General features: G+C 33.7%; 1 protein-coding gene across 4 annotated transcripts in view; it reads left to right on the forward strand.

The window, feature by feature from the left end:
• The first annotated feature begins 233 nt into the window (after positions 1-233).
• Positions 234-27627, forward strand: part of ATF7IP (activating transcription factor 7 interacting protein) — a 119440-nt gene continuing 92046 nt past the window's right edge. For 2 of the 4 annotated variants that reach the window (XM_081330459.1, XM_081330462.1), the window contains exon 1: positions 234-334. The gene's annotated coding sequence lies outside the window, so the exon portion shown is untranslated. Of the gene's footprint in view, positions 335-773; positions 789-16205; positions 16364-27627 lie in introns of those variants that run through there. The other 2 variants (XM_081330461.1, XM_081330460.1) reach the window with 2 other exon arrangements.

Below are 27627 nucleotides of genomic sequence, written 5' to 3' on the forward strand. Positions count from 1 at the left end.
CGCTCAAGCCAATAATTTCCTTACTGCAAGAAAGGGAGGAGTTTCCAGCAAAATATGCTAAGTAATTGTGGAATATTTGCATAACCGTCTGAAACGGCCGATCTGCGGATTGGCCGGCGAAAAAATGCAGTTCGCACATCCGCCCCCTCAGCTTTTTCGAAGGAGGTGTGGCTAAGAGAGTGGGAGGGGATTTCACAGCTCATTTGCATAACGGCCCAGCACATGCTGTAGGCTGTGGGTTTTTTTTTTTGAATCATCGGCGGCAGTGGAAGCGGACGGGAGTACTTGTAGCAGCGCTCTGAACCACAGGCGGCGAAAAGACTTCTACTCGCAGGTACTGCTGCAAATCCCAGAGGGGAGGGAGGGAGGGAGAGGGTTTTGGATACAGATCAGGTTTTGTTTTGGAAACGGTGGCAGCCAGCCGCAAGTAGTAAACCTAAAGATAACTCTCTTCAGGCATCTTTTGTGGCGAAAGACTTTCTCCTTTTTGTCGACCCCCTCCGATTTGCCTCGTCCAAATCGCTGATGCGGTGAAAAATTTCCGGAGCCCTCAGTGCTGCTCCTGGCGGTAGTTTCCGCTCGCTCTTTACTCCCTCCCACCGCTGGTTGATGGGTGGCGGTTTCCTCTATCATGGCAGGAAGTATATGCCTGAGCATGCGCATTGCATAAGCGCGCCTGAAACCCTCGTTTCTAGTGTTGGACGACGAGGAGGTTTTTCTTCAGAGGACGCGGCCATTTTCCCGATTTATGAGCAATCGAGGACATCTGATTTGGTCTCATGTAATCGGTTAGTGCTGTATTATTTTAATTTACATCTCTGCTGCTGAAGTCTGTCTGAAATTATAGTGGTTGGGTTGGTGCCGTTTTTTGATGTTTCTATTTGAGTTTAAAGTAAGTACTGTGGGACAGTATTGTTTCTCTTTTAAAAACAGATTTGATTTTTTTTAATTCATTAAAATATAAATACTTGGTTATTGATTAGTTGTATACGTTCAGTTTAAAAAATGTCCTAATTTGTAGCCCTGAGAAGGAGCTAAATACACAAAGTGAAAGTACTGACAGGTCTTAAAGAATAGACTATATCTTAATCTTCTTATTACTTTCAAAATTGAGTTTGTAGTAGTATGTAAGAGTAGTTAATTCTCATTTTGCTATTTGGATGATTGGACAACAAATAATATAACCTTTTTATTACAGTAAAAGATACAGTTGTGGATTGTGTTCCAAGAGTTGAATTTACAAAAAGTGGTATCTTGTGTATCTTTGCAATCTATATAATGTTAATATATGTTAATGTTTCTGCCTTTATTTGTGTGCATTTACACAAATGCATACACAAAACATTTACATGTCTGTAAGAGAAAAATAGTTATTTTGATTTATAAATATAAGTGGTCTTAATTAGAAAAGGTATTTGTTAGAAATGATACTGTGTTTTTATAACTTTGCTGCTAAAAATGTTTGAAATAATTGACAAAAAATAATTTTAAATGAGATGGGAGACTACTGGCAATACTGCTAGAGTATAAAAAAAAATCTTGGGGAGAATAAAATACTTTAATTCTCATTTATTTATTATAGAATAAATAGAAACCTGTAAAATTACTATAATTTTGTAATTTAAAAATCGAAATACCACACAAGTATTTTCTGGAACTTTTTGTGCTGATTTATGAGTTTTTTTTAATTTTGGGAAAGTGGTATATAATAGTATGGCAATTTTGCCATGTTTATAAATATAACAATTATAGCAAAATTAATAGTATTTGAAAATATTTAACTTAAAATTTCTACACTGCTTTATGGCCTCTACCTTTTTTCTAAGATAAATAAGACAACTCTCTTTGTTTTGCATTATCAGTGTCTGTTTTATTCATAAATAAGTTTTCTTGCTTTTATTTAAAAACTAGCATAGTATTATCAGCAAAATTACTTGAATTTAACAGTAAATATGCTATCCAATCTGAAACATGGTAGATAATGTTGCTGGTTTTTAGTTTCTGTTGTGGAAAACACATTGATGCTGAGATTTAAAGGAAACCTCAAACTATGGGCATAATCTGTGTGAATAAGTAATTAAAAGGTCCCAAATTTCCTTGTTTTGTACACAAGGATTACATACCAGTTTATTGTGAAGTAATAGAAAAACTGTCATGTATATGTATATCTTTCATTCTTATGCATTGCAATGGAAAGAAGAGTGAATGTTGAAATGCACATTGATCATTCATTATGGTGCTATGTGTTGGTGTCTGTGTGCAAGAAGCACAAAGGGGAAATGACACACCAGTGTCCTACTTGGATGTGTGTGTGGACACTGCTATAATGTTTTGGGGAAAATCCTGCTCTGTATATCAATTTATTTTTATTTCATGTTTATCCATAATTTCAAGTTTTATAAATGGCATGTTTATAAAATAATATTTGTTCTTAATCTTGGAGAGGAAATGATATTCTTCTGATTTGTTCTATGGAGGAAGCTTTATTTTTTTTTAATTTATATTCTTCCATTCTGTCAAAAGATCTCAAATTACATTAGAATGATGCCAAGATTTAATATGCACAACAACTCTGTGAGGTAGGTTAATATTGATAGTGTAAGAATGGCTAAATAGATTTAACATAATTCTCATTAGAAAAAAAAAACCAGTTTCATTTTTTTAGCTAATTTAGCTCTAATATAAGGAAAAAGAATTGCAAATGCTATTTTTTTTCTTCCAGGCAAAACATGCTGGAAAAATATTCTAAATTACTTTCACATATTATTTTTGTCTACTGGGGACAAAAAGATTCCATCTTTTAACAGTGAGGAAAACCTTTTGTTTGTTAAGTAATTTTTCAAACTCCATATGTTCAGGTATAAAGGGAAAGTGGTATTTTCAGTTGTTGCTGGATTAATCTGATTCTAATCTTCCCCCTTTGACTTTTGTTTTGTTTTGTTAGAAAAAAGATGCATTCCTAAGAACATATTTTAGATTGGTTTACAATATTTTGGGTTATCATAAATTATTTTGTCTAAAGTTACTCAGTGGAATGTGGTAACCAATCTGATAGATTGTTGAGACTAAGGAAGTAACTAGGGCCAACATGCTGAGTTTCCGTTCCAGTAAATAGATATCACCATTGTTGCCCCATGGAAGTTGTTTGTGAGTGTGCTCATAAAATCCCATTTGTAACAAATTGCCCATTTCATAGAGAAGGTGAGACACAGCATGAGCCTCTTGAGTGACTGTTGACTAGAAATGTTTGGAAACTCCTCAATGCTTTCAAAATTGATTATTAAGGCCTAATTTATTTAAATTAAAATTACCCTGTCAACTATGTGTCAGATAAGAACAAAAACTTATAAATCAAAATATACAAAAATCCTAAATAGCCAATGATAAATAGTATGAGATAATAGTAATTATTGTTTATTGAATAAAGATAATAGAAATGTATAAGTTATAACCTTGTAATTTATTATCAAGGGACGCGGTGGCTCAGTGGGTTAGGATGCTGAGCTTGTCGATCAGAAGGTCAGCAGTTTGGCGGGTCGAATCCCGAGTGCCGCGTAACAGAGTGAGCGCCTGTTACTCGTCCCAGCTTCTGCCAACCTAGCAGTTCGAAAGCACGTAAAAATGCAAGTAGAAAAATAGGGACCACTACGGTGGGAAGGTAACAGCGTTCCGTGTGCCTTTGGCGTCTAGTCATGCCGGCCACATGACCACGGAGACGTCCTTGGACAAGCACTGGCTTTTTGGCTTTGAAACGGAGATGCCCCTAGAGTTGGAAACGACTAGCATGCATGTGCGGGGGAACCTTTACCTTAATTTATTATCAATACTATTTTCTGAGATTCATTATGTCAGTTAAAACAGCCACCATCCAGACACAATAAGCGTTTTTCATGAGGCTTGCAGGGGAAATCCCCAATATTTGCAGATATATAAAAGAGAATAAAAAAGAAGCAAAGTGTATAAAGAGAAGAATTCTAAACAGCCTCTGAAGATTTTATATTCTTAATGTTTATGACTGCTGGCTTAAATAGACGAATGGAAAAGCAAGATAATAGAGAATTTATGAAGAGAATATGGAAGCTTAGAAGCTTGACATATATTTATATACATTGCAATACTTCATTGTGTTGGTTACTTTAACCTAGGGAATTTTAACTCATAAGGTTACATCAAACGTTATTTTTAGTCATGCAGTGAAACTTCTATTTCCTTCTATGTCTCTTTCACCCTCTCCAAGTTGCTCTGAGTCCCAATTATAACAGAGGTCCTCAACCTTTTGGGCAACGGACTGGTTCTGTGGAGAGAAATATTTCCACAGACCGGAGAGTGCATGGTTTTGTGTGCTGCCTGTATCCAACAGATGGGCTTTGCTTGTTTGTGTGGACCAGTTGCTGGCATGCCATGGCCCCTGCTCTATAACACATTTAGGAAGTAGGAAGAAACCATTTTGCTGAAAAAGCAGTAAACTAGTAGAGGCTGATTTATTTTCCCGCAACTGCCCCTAGCTATCAACACATACCTACACTTCAAAGGGGTGGTCGAGTAGGCATAGTTGCAGATGGCCATAGATGGGCCGACATAAACAACTTGCAAATCCGAACTAGGTGTGTGCTGATTGGTTGATCCAACTTCCTGCTCTGTACTTTGCTGTTGGTGTGCCTCCTAGCCAGAACATTAAAATTCACAGATGTATAAATGCAACAACTATGTACTGTTAACAAACAGACATATATGTTCCCTTACCCATAGTGTCAGAGAAGTCTGCTTCACCCTTGAAAATTTGATGAATTAAATTGACTGAAACTGCCAAGAAAAAATGATTCATATATTTCTTAATATTCCAAATTGTCAACTTAAATATTCTAACATTTTACAATATCAAGGATGGTATACTTTGTGAATTTGGAGAGTTTTTTGTTTTTTATAAATTTTGTATTTTATATTACACTATAGTAGATGCACCAAACTGCATATATAGCAACAGTGCAGTAGAAGTAATATTTATTACTGAATTTGTATCTCACCCATTTCACTACCAAATAACTCTGGGTAGTTTACAATACCATAAATAACAATTAGCATAAATAAAAAGGTATGTAGAAAGTTAAATATTTGCATTTTACTAAACTGTACAATACAGTGTGTAATCCTCTACATTTGCAGCTATCTCCTGACTTGCTGACAGCTCTGTTGTTTTGTTTTCCTTTTTATATGCTGTTAAGTGACCACATCCAAATGATATAAAGCTCAGTGTCTCGTGAATATAAAGGTGGCTTAATAATCGAAAGAACTCCGTTTCACAGAACTTGGCTAATGATTTCCATCCATTAGGGGGGAAATATTGTTAAGCATGTACTGTATACTATTATACCCATTGTACCCATAAAATATTACATGACAACAAAACACTAACATAAGTGTGTTTGATTAATAATTCAACAGTGATGTGAAAGAATTTTTTCCCTTCCAATCACCATAAGGTATTCTGCCAAAATCTTGACTAGTGATTTTAAAAGTATGTCATTCATTAAGATCAACTATTATAATGATAGATGTAAATTAAATAAGAACATTTTCAGTTGCTATTAATAATAATTGCAGGGTTGATCCCTATTAAGGAACTTGTGATCCCATCTTTGTTTAAAGTTCAAAGCAGTATCAAAATGTAATTTTTATTTAGACATATGCTATAAGATGGAAATACTGCCATTTTTCCATGATTTAATTATGTAATATATCTTATGTTTTTAAAGAAAATATTAAAAATAGAAATGATCAACTTTTAAAAGTTACATTATTTAAAGTTAGGAAACATATATTGCAATGTATAAATAATTTTCTCTTGGGTATCTGTAAATTATCACATATAACAATAGTTCCATGACTGAGAGAAAAAAACAATATGTTGAAAAATTTCCTTCTACAGCACGAGTGTCAAACTTGATCGCATCACGTCACATATCATGGCTTTTTTTTTGCCTTTGCAGAGCTGGGGTGTGCGTGGCCTGTGTGATGCATACAGCCCACGGGCCACTAGTTTGACACTCCTGCTCTACAGTATTCAGAACTTCCCCCTGAGGTTCCAGCCTGTGTATGAAAATTGGGTATTAGTTTTTCTTAGCTTGTATCTGACCATTAGTAAATATGTCTTTTTATACAAGACTTGAAAGGAAGCTTCAAATTAGTGCAATATAAGCAGCATAACAAAAAACACTTGTCTGGACCTATTATTATTTAATAATATTAACATGAATTTTAGAGTAAAATTTCTTAAGACAATAATTGCATATGCTGCTTATTTGAGTGGTATCAGTATTCTTACGTGATACTCAAGTATAAGCACTAACCTTTAAAATTTTGCTTAAAACAGCATAGATAATCCACAAATAATGTTGCTGAATTGTGAGCAGTTCCAAACAGTCCTCATCATATATTACCCTGTGAATGAGTTTAATATTGCTCCTTTGCATATTTCCTTACAAATATTTAGTATTACCATTGAATTTATTCCTATATTATTGAACGAATCTGTTTAACTTCACAATCTAATATTTCATTGAATTTAAGACTTAACTTTGTTTTGAAAGTTGATGCAATTTGTGGGGTAGGCCTTTTATTTGTCAGCAACAGAAGATAATGTTTTATGTAATTTTAAAAGTTTAAATTTTATTCAATCCTTGGTTCTTTCTTAGAACATATTAATTATATATTAATAGTAATCATAATGAAAAAATGCAGGATATTTTTAAATAGCAAAGAAGACTATAGCCATATTTTTTTTAAAAAAAATCCATAGACATTTTTATTTAGTTCACATGGAAACTAATTTTATGAATATACTGAATGTAGTTTTTTATATTACAAGTAACTGTTTATGTTTAGATTTTTTAAAACTTTTATGAATTATTTTAAATATTGGTTAAAGTATATAATTCAGGCAAACCATTAAAATATATTATACAACATCCAGAAATACAGTCCTTTAGCTTGTATAGTTCTTTCTGTAACATAATTCCAAAGGTTTTACAGGAAGTCTTCTACATTTATCAGATCCAGAACTCCAAGATCTGCATTCATATCTTGTCCCTTGAACATCATTGAAAGAGTGCTAGAGCAATCATGATAAAAATTAATTATATAAATATATGTTTATAGGTCTAGACAGAATGGCTAATTTCATATCTAAATGCTTGTGCTGCCCAGACCTGTTGGGGGCAGAGCAGAATATAAATTTGAGTTTTTATCAAAACCTCAGAAAACTGATAATATCTAATTAACTTTTTTTGGGGGGAAATGGGGTGCAAAATGCAGTAGAAAGTAATTCAGGTGCATAATCAACATATCTTGATTGTTTCATTTTTTATTGTTTACCATGTTTTTGAATCATACCCAGTGTTTGGTAAAAGTGAATTGTAGCTAGTTGATTGGAGGATCTCCTTCCCACTAACTATAAACCTCTTAAATTAGATTTTTATATTGTGCTTTAAAATTGTCTTTTATGGACATATCTGTAGTTCACTTCTGAATTTAGATTTCTATCTTATACAAGTAAGCAGTCTGGACCAGCAGAATATTCTCACAGTATGGAGGATATCCATGTATTAAGTTCTTACCCTCTCTTTCAAAAAGCTATTTGAATTATATATTCAACATCCGCTCAAGAACAAATTTGTGTAGAAGATTTTTTTGTCTACATGTTTTCATTGCTTTCCTTTTTATTAAGGAAAATCTTGTGACCCACTCAAAGCTAATGTTTTAGAAGAAAACAGCCTACAATTTGACAATTGTAGTCAAAATAAGCTTGGAAGTCTTGAAAAAAACTACCCATGTCCTCTTCCTGCAGTATAATGTATTCTACTATAACATAATTGCATCTGGTGAGAGGGGAGAGAATGTTTAGAATAATAGCAAAGGTACATCTAAATGGTCTTACCCTTTTATTTACTGAGATAATGAAAATTGAGTGGCAAAGCAAATATAACCCAATCATTATTCATGGATTCTTTACTAAATAGCTACCTGCTGCTGGACAATTTTTGGTGCTGGATTTCTGCTGATCAGAGCATTTCTGTTAGATACACAAAGAATTATTGTTAAACATTGTTCCTGCCTTGTATTAAAATGCAGATAAGACATTGAAAATCTGGTTTCCACCTACTTCTATAATTTTGAAGGGCATTATAATTGTCCAATTAAAAAATTAGCTTCAGACATTTTCCAAATTCCCTGAAATATGCCTATCTTCATACTCTTAAAAAAAACAACTTCATGGAATGCTTCATTGATAGTTAATAAAGTCTTTCTTAAGTTCTTATTGGTCAGTAAATAACCTCCTGAGCCATTTCAGCCAGGTTCTGTTGTGTAAATTCTATTTGATCTCAACTGCTTTAAGTTATGATTTGCTGTTGAGTAAGGCAAGCCATCAATCATTGGCTTGGTATTGGTGTTGTTGCACTTGTCACAGGAGCCCTCTTTGATCACTGAATTCTGCTATCTTGTTTAGCTTTAATAAGTGTTGGTTGTATGGTTAATGTTATGTATTTCCCATTGTACTTTTTCGATTATATAGAAAGGACTTTGCTCTAAACTTTTTATCTGTGTGTGTTCCTCGGGGTTATATAGAAGAAAGCATTGGAAAGGACCTAGGACGTCTTCTAGTCCAACCCTCTGCTCAAGTCCCTATGCCATTCCAGTCAAATGGCTGTCCAATCTCTTGAAAACATGCAGTGATGAAGCATCCACAATTTTTGGAGGCAATTTTTTCCACTGGTTAATTGTTCTCACTACCAGGAAATTTCTCCTTATTTCCAGGCGGATTTCTCCTTGATAAGTTTCCATCCATTGCTTCTTGTCCTACCCTTGACTCCCTCTTCTTTGTGGTAGCCCTTTACATATTGGAAGACTGATATCATGTCATCGCCAGTCCTTCTCTTTATTGGACTAGACATATCCAGTTTGTGCAACTATTCATCATATGTTCTAGCCTCCAGTCCCCTAATCATCTTTGTGGTCTTCTCCACACTTTTTCCAGAGTCTCAACAACTTTTTTATATTGTGCCACTCAAAACTGGACAAGTGATCTTGATTCTATCCCTGTGTTAATGCAGCCTAGGACTATGTTAGCTTTTTTGGCAGAACACTGCTGGCTCATATTTGAGTGGTTGTTCACTAGGACTCCGAGATCCCTCTCACAGGTAATGTTGAGCCAGATACCAATTGTTATTTTTTTACAAGTTTTTTAATTAATTTTCTCATATTACATTCACATATTGGAAAAGCAGCGTGGTGACTGGGTACAATAATTCCATTACAATTGAATATCATCCATACCGCTCTCAAAATTTGACAGTAACTAATTCTCTCCCTTTCCCCCTTAATATATACGTGTCTCTTTCACAAACCAATCATGCAAAATAATAACTTTCTAATATTCACCAATAATCTTCAATTTATGCATATCTTAATTAATTTAACATTTAAACTTTTAGACAGTGACATAGGTTTTTCTTAATTTTAATTTTCCATTGGTGTTTTAAATTTAATGTTGATTGTTATAATTTCCAAGTTTTAAATCACCCCAATTTCTATCACAGTTCCCCCACAGCCTAATGTTTAAAGTATAGCTCTTATCTATATAAGTTCTAGCAATCTGTATCAGCAAATTAAGAATATACAGTAACATTTTCTCAGGTCTCCTAAAATCTCAATTTTAATGACCAAAGTTTCTTTTATTTTCATATTTAATATTTCCTTTCCCCCCCTCTCTATATCTACTATATAGCCAGTCAGTAATCTAATAAGCTTTTCTCAGTTTTAGTTTTCCCTTAATATTTAAGTTTAATGATTTTTATTTATTTTTCCCAAATTTTTAATTAACCACAATTCCTTTATGACAGTTCCTCACAAAATCTAGTGTTTAAAATATACACCTTATATATAAATTTTATCTTAGCAAATTAATAACACAATATACCATTCTTATTTTAGTATTTATGCTTCTAAATTTTACATAACCAAAATTTTCTTTTTTTCAAGACATTACAATATCTTATATTCAGAATACATGTCTTATTTATTTGGGTCTATTCTATTTTAAATCCCATATGTGGATCCCGACCCCATTCCTTTTCAGTCTTATTCTGGCTTTTTTTCTTTGCCAAATCATCTTCTGTGTCTTTGCTTCTAAGTCATCAAGCAGATCTCCTTGTATTGTTGTGGCTATCATTTGACGTTGAAGAGACCATCCAATTGCCATTTTTTGAAAGAACTAACAACTCTAGCCAGTTGTCTACTTGTTTTTCCATCTCGATGTGACTGTCCCGGAGTATTTATCTTCTCTTTCATTTGCTCTTTTTGATCCTCAGGTTCCTTCAGATTTATGGAGTCTTTTCTTTTTTCTCTTTTTTCAATTTCTTTTCTGTATCTTCCATCATCTGTGTTTGTTGAATAGTAACATCTTCTGTCATAGTATTTAATTGTTCCAATTTTTCTGTAGAGTTCTGTGTAGAGAATTCTTCAGTTATAGTCGTAGTTTGAGTTTGCGTATCCTGGCTGCTTTCTTGTTTTTTCCTGCCATTTCTTAATTGATCCTCAGTTATGCGAAGAGTTTGGATGATCACTTTTAACATACAAAGTATTTCCTGTTCCTTCTCTGCAGAAAAAGTCCATTCTTGTTTTTCTTCCATTATAGTATATTAAACTACAGGCTTATAATAAAAAAAATCCACTGGATAGAAAGCAGGGCTGAGTTTCTTGCAGCTAATGTCTCAAGGTTGCACATATCTTATCTACTTTCTGAGTTGTAAACAAGTCTCTCTTCACTAATAATAATGACAGGCTGCAATCTCACATTTAGCCACAAGATGGCATCACAGAGTTCTTTTGATCTTTTCAGTTTTTTTCTTGTTTTAGAAGATAAAAACCCAGATCTTCAGTAAAAGTATAAAATAAAAATCAGAAAAAAATAAAAAATAGAGAATTAAGATTTTTATAGTCCACCAATTTTAAAAGTAAAGTTCCAATTTGGATCCAATGTTTTTTCAACTTTTTTTTAAAAAAAACTCCCCTGGGTGGCCAGTCACCAGCTGTTTCTGGAGGAAGGGGTAAAATGTCCCTTCTCCATGTGGGGGGAAATACTTAGCAACTTATGCAGGTACAAAAAATAATTAGGGTATACAAGAGATAGATCTCACCCAGTCTTTTCTCCGCTGCTTTAAAGTTGTCTGATGGAGAGTGTGACCGGCTGTTAGCAGCCTAGGGATGAGCCATATTTCTATGGCTGGTGCTTTCATCCACCGGTTTGGAGGGATCGCCAGCAGTCCAGCGAGAGCCCCTCCTAGCTAGTCGCCTCTTCAGGGCGACTTTCGGCCCTTTTCAGGGTCCCCCAGTGAAGCGAAACTGGACAGGGGAGAGAAAGCAAGTCTCCCAGCCGTCCATGGCGGCTGCGTGGCAAACCAGAAGTCCAGGTACCAATTATTTTATAACTGCATTTGGTTTTTCTTGCCTAAGTATAAAAACTTCACATTGGCTTTCATTTTGTTGGGTAAGGTCCAGTGTTCAAGTCTGTCAAGAGGCTGTTTTCTGGAGTGTTCGCCTTTTCTGCCAGCTGGGTGTTATCTGCAAATTTGATGAGTTCCTCTTCTATCTCATGATCTAAATCATTTATGGAGATGCTAAAAAGCACTGGGTTTAAGACAAAACTTTGAGGTAGCTCACTGCATACTTCCCTCCACGTAGATGTAGTCCCATTGAAGACTACATTTTGAGTACAGTTGCTCAGCCAATTACGAATCCATCTGGTGGTGATGCTGTCAAATCCACATTTTTCTATCTTATGTAGTAGATTGTGGTCTACTTTATCAAATGTCTCACTGAAATCCAAATAAATTATGCACAGCATTTCACCGGTCCATTTTGCCAAAAAATACAATCAGATTTGTCTGGCATGATCTGTTTTTGACAAACCCATGTTGGCTTCTGGTTATAACTTTGCTTGCCTCTAGGTGTTTGATTCTTTCCAGAATCTTCCCAGGTATTGATGTCAGGCTGATTGGTCTGTAGTTTCTTGGGTCATTTCCCCCCCCCCCTTTTGAAAATGGGAACCATATCAGCTCTTTTTCAGTTGATTCTCTGTTCTTTTCCAGTACCCCAGTGCTCCAGGATCATATGGTTCAGTGGTTCTGAGATCATGTCTTCCAACTCCTTCATACCCTGGAATATAATCCATCTGGGCCTGGTGATTTGAATTATTGTAGTGTGGATAGGTGTTCTCTTGCCATTTTTCCCCATTTTAACTTGTATTCCTAATCTTTTTTATAATACTTGCATTTGATATGTTGGACTGTTTCTTTTGTGTAAAGACAGATACAAAGAAAATGAGTTAAACACGTCCACTTTCTCCCTGTTGCTCCTCAACCTCTTGCCATTTTCTCCATTAATGGAGCACAATCATTTCCTTGCCTTTTTTCTTACATTTTACATGTTGAAAGAAGCTTTTCAAATTATTTTTGACATTTGTTGCAAATCTTAGATCATTCTGAGCGTTCATGACTTCATGTTTGCAGGTTTGAGCTATATGCTGATATTCTGCCTTAGTTATGTGCCCCTCTTTACATTTTTTATACTCATCCTTTTTGCCTTTCAGTTTATCAGAGAATTCTTTATGCAGCCATGCTGGTTTCTTCTGGGATCTCTTATTTTTCTTCTTCAGTGGTATTGTGCTAAACTGGGCTTTTATAATCTTACTTTTCAAAGTTTCCCAAGTTTTTTGTTTTGGTTTCCCTTTGAGTTTTTCCATCTATGAAATCCTTCCCAAGCATCCTCTACGTTTGTTGAAATCAACTCTTTTAAAGTTCAAGACAATAGTGTGACTTTGTTCTGTTGTTTCGTGCTTGCAGTACATTGAATTGCAATATTGCAAGGTAGCTCCCCATCAAGCCTTAGGGTTCTTTTTTAGGTCTACATTTGTTTACTGTATATAATCTGTTTCAGATTTTGATATTTTTGTTGTCCATCTGTCACAATGACATTCAACTGTGATTCTCTGATCTGGTATTCAGTGAAGATGGTCCTCCAGCTGTCTTCCTCGGATTTGTAGGTGGGTGTGTTCCTGCTGCCTCAGATTAATATGGACAAATCAAGCTTAGTGCCCTGTTTTTTTTATTCTGATAGTTCGTTCTTACTCCTCTTTTCAAAACTATCAACCACTGTTATCACTGACAGTGTAAAATTTGGAATTTAATCAGTGATTTTTTTTCTAAGTTCTTTCGTTAATAAAACCACATGAATATGCAACTTTTCTCTTATAACCATAATATTTGATCATTTCCTTCTGTCGAGGCAGCCAAGTAATTCCACTTTCAGTTGTGTTCGTCTTTGGTCCAAACTAACCAGTCAATGTGGCCTTAAACCAGGGCTTTTCAACCAGTGGTATGGGTACCACCTGTGGTACATTGGCACCTGGCAGGTGGTACACGACCATCCTAGAAAAGTGGTAGCGGGGGAGGGGAATGAGCTGAACCAGTGGCAGCACTGCACAAGCCAGAGCGAGAGACGGCTGGAGCTGCAGGGCTGTCAGGGCTCAGTAGAAGCGCCAGGATCAGTGCCGCTTTTCAGCTGATTGGCGCTTCGGGGCTGTCAGGTCTCTGGAAGCGCCAGGATCAGCGCCAGGCTCCAGCTGGAGCTCGGCGCTGATCCCAGCACGTCTGCTGAGCCCAGAAGAAGCGCCAATCAGCTGGAATGTTGCAGCATCTCCAGGGTCTTGTGATTTACATTCAGATGCTTGGCAACTGATTCATATTTATGACGGTCACAATGTCCCAGGGTCATGTGACCAAAACTTGCTGCAACCACCCAGCAGACGGGGGGGGGAATAAAAACCAAACACCCACCCCACCCCCGCTGCCAATCCTCAACAGAAATGCTCACAACAATGAAAACTTCAGACAGGAGGAAGAGCGCCGCCGGGTGGGCAGGCAGGTGTCTTGCTTGGCTGTGGCTTGGGGGGCACTTTTTTCAGTGCCATTGTAACTTCGAACAGTCACTAAGCGAACTGTTGTAAGCCAAGGACTACCTGTACTTAATCGCTTTTTTCTTTTTTGGGGGGGTGTCATCAAGTTTTTGACACCTTGCTAGGCGACTGGTGGTACTCAGACATTGCCATATCCTAAAAGTGGTACAATGGATGAAAAGGTTGAAAAGCCCTGCCTTAAACCTTTCCCTTTTCTTCCTTCAATACCACATTTCTACATTGATTGTGCCAGTTAAAACTGTTAGCATTGACTTTCCAGGCTTTCCTTACAAATGATTTGAACAATCTGATTGCAACTCATATTCCTGTGTGCAGCTTGACTGTGCAATTAAAATTGCTTATTTTGCCATTTGTCAGAATCACCATTTCATGCTTTAATGGTGAAATGGTTATCTAGCTCCATCTAGCTCCTCCTCTTTGGAAGTGGCTACCTCTCAAGTTACAAAACCGTGTCTCCTAATATTTTAAAAGCCCCCTAAACACTTTTTGCAGGATCATAATAAAGCTAGAACTATTATCTAACTCAAGCCACTCACAGTTCCTTAACCATGAGATGGGCAACAAATAAATGTGATAAGCAAACAAACTCCAGCATTACCTTATCATGCTGGAATTCCGTTATGGTAGTGCTGGAGTTTGTTTATCAAATTATTTGCTGCTGTGATTTAGGTGACTGGCTTGAATTAGATAATGTAGTAAAATTGATCGAGATATACACATAATGATATCAAATAAAAACTAATGCTAGTAATATTCAAAAGTATGGTCAGGTTCAATCACCAATACCTGTTTGGCCATCAAGTTTATCGATGAGGTTATGCTGTGTCAGCTCACCATGTAACCAATTCAGTTTATTGTTTTGCAAGCGGATACTCTTCTAAAAAAAAGAATATGGTGCCTGCAGGCATCTTTTTCTTTGCAAGAGTTAAGAAAATCGGTCACTTAAAGAAGCTGTAAAAAAGGTTAAATGGAACATGGAATCTGCTGACATCAAGCCAGGTCCCCATGGGATAAAAGGTTGATTGTTTCACATATATTTTAATCTATTTATATAGCCCTTTTGGTATTAGTATTTTTGTCTCAGTCTCTGAAGAATGAGGGTAAAGATTAGGATTACATACGTTAGAGATAGGAAATCTGTGTTGCTGATCTACAATTCTGAACAATTCCAACCATCATGTCCAATGGTAAGAGAGTCAGGGATGGGCATTATATCAATATCTTAATAATACATAGGTTTTCTACCTCTTATTTAGCTAATGAAAATGAGGCACCTTAACATTTAAATAGTGCTGCATGATGTTTGTTTTAATTTTCAATATCACTGAAAATAATTTGGGGCTGATTAATTTAAAATTTAGCAATTTATTCTCAGGCACGGGGCAGTAAAATATGTATTGCCAATACTGAAAATATGGTCATATATATCCGGTCAATGAAATTTGTTAAATAGCTCCTTAGGATACGAAACAAACCTTTAACATGTCCGTAATTCAGGAATAGAATTTAATATTTCTGTAATTTATTCTCTTTAAGAACATCTTTATTATTAGAATTTTATCCCACATGTTGAGAAAAAAATAAGATCATTAACATGCTTGTTGAATTAAGACAAGCTTGTGTGATTTAATTTACTATCAGTTTAGTTGATTGTTTCCTTCCTTCCTTCCCTAGTGAGATTATAGCAATTTACTATTTTTAAAAAATTGTTTGATGTGGATTTACTCTTTATCTTTCAGTTAAAGCACTATGTTGGAAACATGTAGTTGATTAAAAAACAACCTAATACTTATTTTTCTTTGTAGCATCTTATAGAAATTCTTTTGTAACATTTGTAGTGAAAATGATTTAAGCAGAATTTATAATGCCATAAGGAAGAAAAGGAATTGAAATCAGGCTCCTCCTGTATAGCATTCCTTGCCTGCCAGTAATATTTGGCTTCGTTCCTGTAGTCAATAATATGTGACATGGACTTGCAGCTGCTTGGATTCAGTTTAGGATTAGATATTATACCCTGAGCTACCGATTGGTTCACAGAGACAGTCTTTATGCCTTGTGAGTTTTTTATTTGTAGCACTTGTGCCATATCTCTGCAGCACATGCACTAATAGCACTAATAGTGTATACTCCATAAGGAGGGAGGTGCTTTGTGACAAGTGTTTCACACATTGCTACGTTCTTACTGGCTGAGACTGAATACACACTGCAGCCATTTTAATCACACTTTCAGTGCAGCTGAAACAGTGCAGTCTCAAAATGGCTGATGAAATTGTCTCTGGAGCAGTTTAGCATGACTATGCTAATGAGCAAATCTGATGCAGTCACATGTTAGAGGTAAGAGCAATTATGTTTTTGTTTTTCATGAATTAGTTCAGGATATATGTATACAAATATGAGACTTTGAAGTAAAACTATTGAACAGAAGTTTTTGTTTCAGTTTTCAGCTTATAGTGAAGAATTTTAGGGAGTTTGGCTATTCCAGCAGGTTCGCAAAAGTCTTGGTGAAGGATTGGGGTCAAAGGGTCACATTAATGTTAAAAAGGTCTGTGTTTGCTAGTCTTTGTATTCAGTTTTAAATACATTGATATTTTAATATTCATAAAGGTTAATGTAACTATATTTACAAACATAATTTTAAATTCAGTATCTGGAACAAGATAGAACAGTATATTTTTGAATAGCATTTACTCAGAAACGATGCTAAAAATTGCTCCTTAAATTTTTGTTTTTGCTATTTTGTAAAATAGTATTAGATTTTTTTTCTGTTTTTGGTCCATATTCATTCATTTGAGATATAGGTTCACTTACATAAAAATATTATGGTCCACATTCCTATTTTGTTATTCAGATTTATTAATGGTATCTTAGGTTTGTATGAGCAATGTTTTGAGGCATATATAAGAAAGGTAAATTATAGCGCAAGTTCAGAAACGAGATAGAATTTCTTTTGAGTTCAATGTTTGGTGTCTTCATGGACATTTGCCATGGCCTTCTTCATTAAAATTTTTCAAGAAACCAGTTTAGTGTGTAGGCCTGGTATGGTATTCCTTTATAGTCTGTTTTCCATGTGCTAATAGGCCTACCCCTTCTAACCTCTGAGACCAGATAAATTCAGTAAAGTGCTGCCACCTACTGAAGGAAAAAAATATTAGGTGGTTTTAATTTTTAATGTGCTTTTAGGAGGATATGTTTGATACAGCTCCAGGACACTGGATTACTAATTATTAATTATAAGGTTGGCATTATCATCTCAAATAAATATGCCTCTATCAAAAGATATACCTATTAAATCATAAGCCAGTATTTTTAATAAGGAAATATGCTGCACCTAAAAGGGAAAAAATGCTACATTTTTTAATAACAGATTCTGCTATAGTGTAATTGAGGAGTAGTATATGTGACTGCTTATTTCAATGTTAATAGTATTTAAAAAATTAAGAAAATGCTGCTTCTTTCGTGAAGAGAGAGCAGACCACTATGCACACACTTGGGGCAAAACTTGCCTACACCTTTTACAAGATGTGGTCATGCTTGCACTTAACAGAGTATCATTGGGTGTTACCAGTAGTGCAAAAGGGATGTCTGTTTTCAAAAAAGTGGTTCCATGAGGAGGCAATATGTCCACATTCATTATCATATCAAGGAAATCAGACCATCCCTTCACTAACCTGTTAAAATTAATGGGTATTACTATTTGTTCATCCTTAAATATCCAATTAAAAAGCTAACTTGAGTAAATTAAGAGTTTATGAATTATATGTTTGAAGTCATGTTTCCCAGGAGCAAAGTGTGCATTATTATAAAATATATAATGAAAAGGTTTCAATTTTTATTTTTGTTCTTTGAGATTTCTATTTAAGTTAGGCATTTATTATTGCATGGGTTTTAAAGGGATAAATGGTCTGGCAAATGTGATAGTCATAGAAAGAAGCAAGCAGTAAAAAATGTTACTGATAAACATGAACTGTTACCAAATACATTTTAGTTGTTTTGCATACTTTATGAATACTGACAATCTTTTCAATAATAAATTTGAAAGAGGTTTTGCAAAATAATCAATTTTTAAAAAGAAAAATACTTTCCTCATATATTTAATAAATTTTATTTTATTTCACTTAGATTTATGAGATATTTTAGAAGATTACAATTTTAAGTTGAATAATTTTCAAATATTAGCTATATTTTACTTTATTACCTAAAATATCAACAGGAATTTCTGTTCCTTTATGCTGATGCCTAAATCTAAAATTTTCCATAATTACTGCAATCCAATGGAATATTTATTTATCAGGAAACAAGGTAGAATTATTTTGTTTTGTACATTTCTGCTTTGTATAATGCTTTCTTTCTCTCCAGTGTTTTGTAGTGTTTATTGGCACAAATACTCTAGCTTTTATTTAGTAGTAAAGTTTTTCATGATCTTAAAAGAATATAGAAAATAGACTTAGTTTAAAAATGTTATAATACTCTTTCTTAATCAGTTATTTTGTGGGATTAAAACAAGCAATATTTCTTTTGTAATTGCTCTAAGGTGCTACCAAAAGTCTATTATATTAACTTCAATTTCAGTGCAAGATTTCAGCATTTATTTAATTCTTCTGTTGGAAATAGTGGAATTCAACAATGCATCGCTTCAGATACATTGTCCCTGTAGAAGTGGAAGATTAGTACAATGCTGTCTAGGCTTGTAATATTACCATTGTTACCTCAATTTCTTTCACTGTATGCTTTTATCATTTTATAATAAAAGGTTTTATTAAAATACACAAGCAATTAAATAATTCAGTGACTATATCCTTGTTTTTTGATTTGTCAGTATAAAAAAGATATATATATATATATATATCGTGACCATCAGATACTTTCCATTTAAATAATGTTTTAAAGTTGTACATTAAATCTGGTGTTTTCATTACTTTTGTTCCTTCTCCACCCCAAAATTCAGCACTGACATTGCAAGATTGACCTTTGCAACAACCCAGCCTCTTTGCTTAGACAATCTTTTAATGAGATAGAATCAACTTTGATAAACTGCTTTTTCTTTCACTGCTTATAGACTATCATTTTCCATTGGATAATTTGTAATCTGCAATATTTTTGTGAGAAGGTTTCATCAGAAAACTAGGTTGCTTTGGAAAACTCATCTAAATTTTTCATTCTAAATTTATCATTCTAGTTATTTGCTGCTTTAAAATATTCCTTCTGATATAATGATAATTTAGAACAAATTATTGTTGGGTTACTCTTATAATAGTACACTAAATTACAGTTGTTTAGATGCTTGATTTTTAAAACAATGTGTTGTGTGCCTTTTAAAGTACCTTTTTTAAATATCATGGTTAAAAAAATCAGCAATGAATACATGACTTTCAGTAAACACTGATTAAGATACTTTTCTGGATAAAAGAATTAAAATGAGGCAAAATTGGTGTTATTTTAAAGAACAAATGCTACAGATGCAGCATTTTTGTTTTAATTGTGCAGGTTATGAAAAATTAGGTTGCCACTTTAACACATGGACCTTGCTATCTATCCTATGCATAAACTTTGCCTCTTAGTCATATTCAGCATTCAGTTTCTGAATTTTGTTTCATATTAAAGCTGCTTTTATGATATATCCAAGTAATTTTAACAATTCCCCAAATATTTTAGGGAATATTTTAGTTTTCCTAGAGGGCAGAAAGTTTTCTAATTTTAGGCTTTGAATAAGAGAGGACATTTTCCATCATCATCCCTCACTACAGAGCTATCATAAGTAACCACTGACTTTTAAAATAATGTGTATGTGGAAGTGTTTTATATTGTCAGAGAAGAATTAAGGTCACCAATAATTTCTGAGCTGTAGCTGTAGACATTATAACTGATGCGGAGAGTACTGAAAATTAATAATACAGCAAAAATCTGCATTCTCAGATTTCACATTCCTTCCTTAAGATCTTCCATAATTCAAGACTCAGATTTCCTTCCAGATTCTATCTTATAATTGAGGTTTCATCATTATCATTTATTTGTATTAAACTAGGCACAAATTAGACACGTGCAGATTCCAAAGTTAGAGAACCATTTTTCCTGAAGTTGAAAGCAAAGTTTCCTCCTTGTTTATCTTAAAGCCTTTCTAGAGGTCCTTTTCTAGAGATTGCATTTGATTAAACTGTATTAGGGAAAGGTAAATGTTCCCCTGCACATGCGTGCTAGTCGTTTCCAACTCTAGGGGCCGGTGCTTCCCTACGGTGGGAAGGTAACAGCGTTCCGTGCCTTTGGCGTCTAGTCATGCCGTCCACATGACCACAGAGACGTCCTCGGACAAGCGCTGGCTCTTCGGCTTTGAAACGGAGATGAGCACCGCCCCCTAGAGTTGGAAATGACTAGCACACATGTGCGGGGGAACCTTTACCTTTATATGACTTTTATTTATAATCCAATGTAAATTTGATGACTTACTAGGTTTTAAAAGTTCTAAAGAATAAATAAAATATTTACAATAATTTAATAAAAAAGAATAAAAATAAACACAGGACTGATTTATGAGATATGTACTGCAAAGTCAAAATAACTTTTAAACAAAGTTTTACCATTAATTTCATCAGGTATGAAACAATTTTAAAAAAGGTGAATACATAAAATACATGAACAGACAAATACCATATTTAAATATTTTGTTATATACTGAAAATAATTGGTAATTTTTATTTTGACTGAGGCAACTTGTCACTGAACTTTCAGCTCTGTTTAGAACTATTCATCTTGAACATAAAACAGTGAAAATTTTCTAGCACTATCTTGTTGCAGTTACTTTAGAAAATAGATGCTTGTTCTACTACTGTCACTGGCAGTAAAGATGCCTGAAATCCCATCTGGAATACCCAAGCAGTTTTTTCTCTGATAGAAGGGGAATAAAAGTAAATATTTAAAATAAATATCATTTGAAAAAAGTTATTAAAATAATGCAAGGAAGAACAAAATTTTAAATTTGTATACAAAAATTAAATTGCTAACTTTTATGTGTTGGTTCCTCTTGTGTTACAGTATGCATTTTTTCTGCTGTGGCATGTTTTAAGGGAGACATCACATTGCACATATTTCTGTGGAAGCAACTGGTAGCACTGCAGCAAGCATTGCCAATAATCTCATTCTAAAGGATTTCTAGTGCAGCTGACATTTTTAGACTATGTATTTGAGAGCTAATATGATTCCTCTAGGAGCATTTGTTGTATAAATAAAAATCTTGGCATTCGTTTTTCCAAAAAGGTGGATAGGTAAATGAAAAGTGATGCATTAGGCAGGTTCAACAAAAATGCAATATATTTTGCTTGTGTAAAGACAAAGCCTGTTCTCAAGATGGCTGACCTAGAAGTGTTCTACTGTTTTGATACATAAGCAGCTAAGCTGAGCAGGAAGTTCATTTGATGAATGTCAAGCTGTCTCCAGGTAAGAAAAGTAGTTTCATAATCTTTTATAACCTTTTCAAAGATATGTATAAGTTTTTAATTAATTATTGATTAGGTTGTGTAGCAATATATTTGAGGGCTTAGGATTGTTGGAGATAGCCACAGATTGATTATTTAATAGAGTAATTGACATAGATGGTTCTGTGATGAATTTTGTAAGCATATTTAGTGATTCTCTCATAAAAAGAGTTTGGCTTTAGTTTTATCCCATATTTGTATCGCTAAATATAATTGCAGTTTCAAACTAAGTAACAGAAAGAGTGATTTTTTTATTTTTCATTTTGTTTTATGTCTGATAGTATTAAAATATATAATTAGATTTTCAGACATTATTTGAACAAGTGATTTCCTCCCATACTAGGAAGAATTTGTTTAATCTGTAGACTGAAGAGTCCTGTGAGATTGGAGATTCAAGTTTCTAGCTCTCAAGTCTGCATTAATATATTTTGGAACTACAGTAATACATTCCTAATATAATAAAAACCAAATAAAGAACTTCAGTTTAAAAGCAATAATCAACATTTTAGTTTTTTTCTATGTCCTATTAAAAAAACATCAGATTATATATCTTAGATAAGTAAATGGAAAACTTTTAAGTTTTTACTTTTCATATTATGCAAACTATTGGAATAGCTTCTATAGCATCCTCTTTTTAGTGTTGATTTGTATGTGAATATGTAAAATATTTGTTCATTATTTCTACATGTTTGGGACACAGCATTCATTGAACAAGAATAATGATAGTGGCAGCATTGTAAAATAAAGCTAAGAGTTACAGGGAAGTTTAATACTGCATGTGACCAAAGGGAGAAATGTTGTCATTTCATTATTTTAATTTACCTTTGATAGAATTCTATGTCATGAATATATTTAAGATTACAGATTGAAGTCTTGAATAGCTTAAAAACCATCTTTAAAAGATTATATTATTATTTTAAAAATAAAATAAATATTGTATTATTCAATATAAGGCACAAAATTACATTATTCTAAACAACTAAAAATAATTACAAGAATAATTTGGACTGCTAAAAAGAAAACACTAAAAAATTTTAAACAATGTTTTTAAAATTCTGAATTACTAATCTTAAAAAGTTTGGTAGAACAAAAAAGAGTTTCCCTTGGTATTAAATACTTGACAAAACGTCACTAAGGAGACCTCAATTAGTCTATTAGTTTATCCATTTTTTCATAGTAACCAAGTTTGAAATGGTTCAAAGTTTATCAATATTACATAATTAAATAATTCATTTGTAAATCGAAATCTTAAGGTTAGTGACTATTATAATTAACCTAGTGATAAATGATTGGCCTTAGCTAGAAACCTTAGAACTCAGATGATCTTGTCTTTTAATATCTGCCTTAGACATTGTAATCAGGATCTGGCCAGACTAGATAGTGAAACAGGGACTAGGTCTTGCTGGTCACAAATAGATTATTATTGTTTATTGTTCCATAATTTGGTTGTATACAGAAAAAAATTACTTACAAATAGCCACAGACCAGGTCTAAATACACAGGCCTTTGGAGCAGACTCTTAAACAGGATGTCATGGTTTAGGCCAGCTAGATGTAGAAAGAACATAATATTCTGTCTTAATCATGTTGCTACTTGTAAATACAGACTTGTAATTCTATTTGTCTTTATGGACAAATGAAATGAGATGCCACTTGAGCCCATTACAGTAAACACAGGCTTTCCTTTACAACTGGGATTTTCTTCCCTTGTTACCTCTTCTCAGAGTTGGCAGATATGATGTAGCCCAGTTTATATAACTTTTATTACTGCTTATCTGGGCACATATGCACATCTGTGTATCTCTTGGTCCAAATTGTACAACCAATTTGTTGAAGAAAGAACAAGAAGCATCAGTCAGGACCAATGGCAATTATGCAGTAAGTTGCATGGCTGGTTATAAAAGCAAAATAAAATAAAAAGGGGGTAACCTTTTTCCATTGGTTTGAGTACTGACAACAGCATTTATAAAGAGGGTGGGATTTCATTTATTACAATATACTAAATCAACAGAAAGAATAAATCTAGATGATAGGTTTTAAAAGTTGTGAACAAAATTAATCACCAGGAAGGAAAACCAATGTTACTATGCTCAGTTATTATTTTCTAAGCATTCTGTTTCCATGGATTCAGTTATTCACTTCTATACAAATGTAACCCATTTTTCTTCAAACCTCAATGTGGCTATACATGGCCATGCACAGTAGGGAAAGCCTTACTACATAGTACTGACATGAGCTACACTACATTCTTGTGATGTTGTATTAATACGTTTCTCCATATAATGATTATAGATTATGTCATTCACTAGAAATTATGTTTCAATAACTGCTTCCATTTCCAAGGAGTTTTTCAAGAATGAAAGCCCATGAATAACAAGGATTGAATAAAATCGGCTAATTACATTTAAAATATGCTCACACTTATGAAAGAGTGAAAATGTTTATGCAGTATGCCAGATCCTGAGGCCTTAACCATTATCAGCTATTCCTCCGTGATGAAATGTTCTAAATGACTAATAGTAAACACCATTTCTAACAATACTGAAATTTTAAAATAACAGTTACTGGTTTCCAATTCGTTTGGTTACAAAAATGGTGGCCACTCCAAATCTGCTCTACACTTCTAAGGATAAAAGTGTTCAAAATAGGTATTAAGACGCAGTGCATAATTTCATGTTAATTAACATTGAATGCTTTATTGTATCATGCAAATGCTTCTTTGGGAAATCAGTGCAGTGCTTGATATTCTTATATTGAGCTAAATTATCAATGTTTTATCTTAATGCTGAACATGCATACCAGCAGTCACCTCTTCCAAGATATCAAGTAGAAATAAAGTAATTTCCAGTACTATTAAAAAATTTGGGATTGAGATTTTAGACATGTGAAATATCAGTGCTATCACTGAGTATTAATTGCTTTTAAAGGGAGAGACTGTTTAACCACCATGTTTCCCCCTTTCTTCATGTATTAATGTTACTGAACTTGCTGTTCAGATAAAAGGTCCTTTACATTCCATCTGCTTTGATTATTAAATATCTGTTTATATTTTGTTTTTAACTGAAGCTCATTTTGCTTGATTTCATTTTGTATGTGCTTAGGTAACAATAATTTAAAACAAATATAAATACTTTTAAACATGGAAGGAAACTGCTTTGAAGTACAGATAATTTATACATCATGGAAGGCAAGGGTCTCTTTCCGCTAAGGAGATGTTTCTCAAAAGCATTGGGGTTTTATTTAATGAAAAAGTGGGCAATTTTACAGATAATGTTTTAGGTTATCAGTCAAACGTGACAAATGCCTCCCTATTAAATTATAACTAGGTATATTTTTAGTATTATATGTAAATATAGTTTAATTGTGGATGAAAAACCTAACAGTATAATCATTTTTCAAAAAAAAATACAGTTGAATTTTACTGCATTTCTAAAGATAGAGCTATATTTCCTGTCTAAAGCTAAAAAGAAATAAGGGACAAAACCTTTCATATTTTTTGTATTCTATGCATATTTAAAATGCACAAAAGTTTGTTACATGCTTAACTGATATCTGCTAATCTGGCTCTGTTGTGAGAGAGCGTAATAGTTTGACTTTGTTGTGAAGAGCACTCCATTGTGCATGTGGAGAGAGGCAGGAAGGTTTCATGAAGCTCTGCTGATTTCACATACAGTAGTGCTATTGCTTAGGAGGTGTGCTATTTTTAGCCCTGTTGCCAGGCAGATCTTTTCCTGCTTCCTGCTGATTCTCAGCCTTTGGTACTGCTGGGTTTGTACAAAACAGTCTTTAGTTGCCAACCAATGAAATTGCACTAATATTCAGTAATTTGTCTGACATCATGCTTGTTGTATCTTGTTTATGTATAGTTTCTCTTATTAGGCATGTTGATAATATGGCAGTATGGCTTCAGGGGCTTCTTGTTATGACATGTTTTTATGTATTCAGAAAAGATAGTCATTTTTAAATGGCAGGTAAATGGCAAAGGTAAATCTGTAGGTTAATTGGGGCAGCGGGGAGGGGAGGTAAATTTGTACTGTAACCAAATTTTGATTTGTGAAGTCTCCTAAAATTGAACTGCATCTACTTGATCCACATTTATTATTTTGTATAAGGCTTGGTATAAGCCAGTATTGTTTGTGTTGTGCATGTACAAGCAGATGTATTTCATTTCTCCCAATGAAACCGTCTCAAAAAATAACAATACATATTTCTGGAAAATCAGTAGAAATAAGTTAAGTTTAATGATGTATCTTGTAAAAGAATGTACCATTGCTTTCTGGTAGTTTATAAATGCTACTTTTTTAATACTGAAACTTTGAATTTTGATGTATTTCTGTGTAATTTCCCTTTTGTTTCCAGAAGGTGACACTTGATAACATAAAAAGGTAAGATAATGAAATCTAATTATAAAGTTACATATAAGAAAGCAGCTGAAATGTAAATATGCATAGTTTTGCATTTTGCTTTTGGTAGGCTCATTGTCACCCTGTTTAAAATATAGTGTTAAATGCTATATAATTTTAGTATCAAATATTTATTTGTTGTTTTAAAATAGGTTTCTTAATGGAGGCACCGAGAGCATTGTCAAAACTTCCTGTTTTGCTTGGGCAAGACTTCCACAGGCAGCAAAATTTGGAACAAGTTTTGAGAGATGTCTAAACCACTCATAAGAAATCTACTACTTTTGGCTTTATTCATGAGAGAGGTTGCATGTAGTCATTTATCATTTTAGGAAATTGTATTACAAATTTAAGAACTCACACTTCGATTACTATACTAACACAGGTTCCCATTACACTACATTGAATGCTATTTATCATCTTTATAAAACAAATGCTTATGCAACCAACCAATTGTCCTGCTGAGACAGCAATTTATTTAAAATCCAAATATAGGAAATCCAAATTATAGAAAATAACGCAAAGATGGTTAGCAAAATAAAAGTATAAGTTGAAAAAGTGTTTATGAGAATAAGCCAATAGTAACAATAACAATAAACCACAACTGATTAATATAGTCCAGTTTACATAAGCTTTATAGTAGCTTGTCATTGTGTATTAGCGCTTTAGTAATTATCTAAAAGATTTTATGGTTTCATGGTAGTTGCTCGGAAACTAACACAGAATGCAAGTAGTTTATTTTTGTGTTGGTTGAGGGAGAGTGTACAGTGTTCTAAAAAGAAATGACTACTATTGATATTTAAATTGGGGGATTCAGAATTAGGTTAAGCTCTCAATTTCACAACCTGTTGTATGGAAATTTTAGCAATTTCCAATCTTACTGCTACAATGTAAGATTTACCCTTAAAATTATATATTGAAGAAGGATATTTTCAAAATATTGTCAAGGATTGTACATTTTCTAAATATTCAGTGGTTTAATTTTTTTTTTCAGTCTATGTCTAAATGTTCAGTTTTATTTGATTTTCTTATTGCTGGGCAGAAATGAGGTTCTTAACTGGTGGATCAGGATTAGCTTTCTTGAGCCAATAGGATAAGATAAAACTTTCATAAGGAAAGGGCCATTTTTCCCCCTGTGTGATAAAGTCACAGAAATGTTTGAGTACAGCTAACTCCCTCTTGAGTATGCTTCTGAAACTGCAAGAGCTCAAAAAATAGAAGGAATACTGTTGCTGTTCTTATCTACTACTATTCCTCCTGACTTATGCTCAATCTAAGTGGCAAACATACAAACTATAGTTCTTGAAGTCTGGTTTTTCTTAATAAAATGAGGAACTAAATAAATGTAAGCACCGCCTTTTATTACAGATATAATTCAGCTTGTGTGGAAGATAATTAATTTTTTTAAGTCGAATTTTTGTTAATTTCCTGAGGGCATAAATGGAGCGTATAAGATAGCAAATATTTGTAAGTGCACCAGTAAATATTTTAAAGAAAGAAGAAATGTAATAATCTTAACACAAAGTAAGATTATGAAAATTTATGAAAATTGCCTGTTATTTCAAAACTTCAGTGTACATTTCTCTATGTGTGTTCTTGATACAACAAAGTAAAGTTTATACAAATGTGCATTTGCGTTTTAATGGACTGTTGAGCAATATCTGAGCCATGTTTTAGAACGAGTCTAAAGTCCTGCATCTAGTACATGGTACTAAAGCCAAGGATTTCCTAAT

This window comes from Vipera berus (genome assembly GCF_964194415.1).
Source record: "Vipera berus genome assembly, chromosome: 6".
Taxonomy (NCBI): Eukaryota; Metazoa; Chordata; class Lepidosauria; order Squamata; family Viperidae; genus Vipera; species Vipera berus.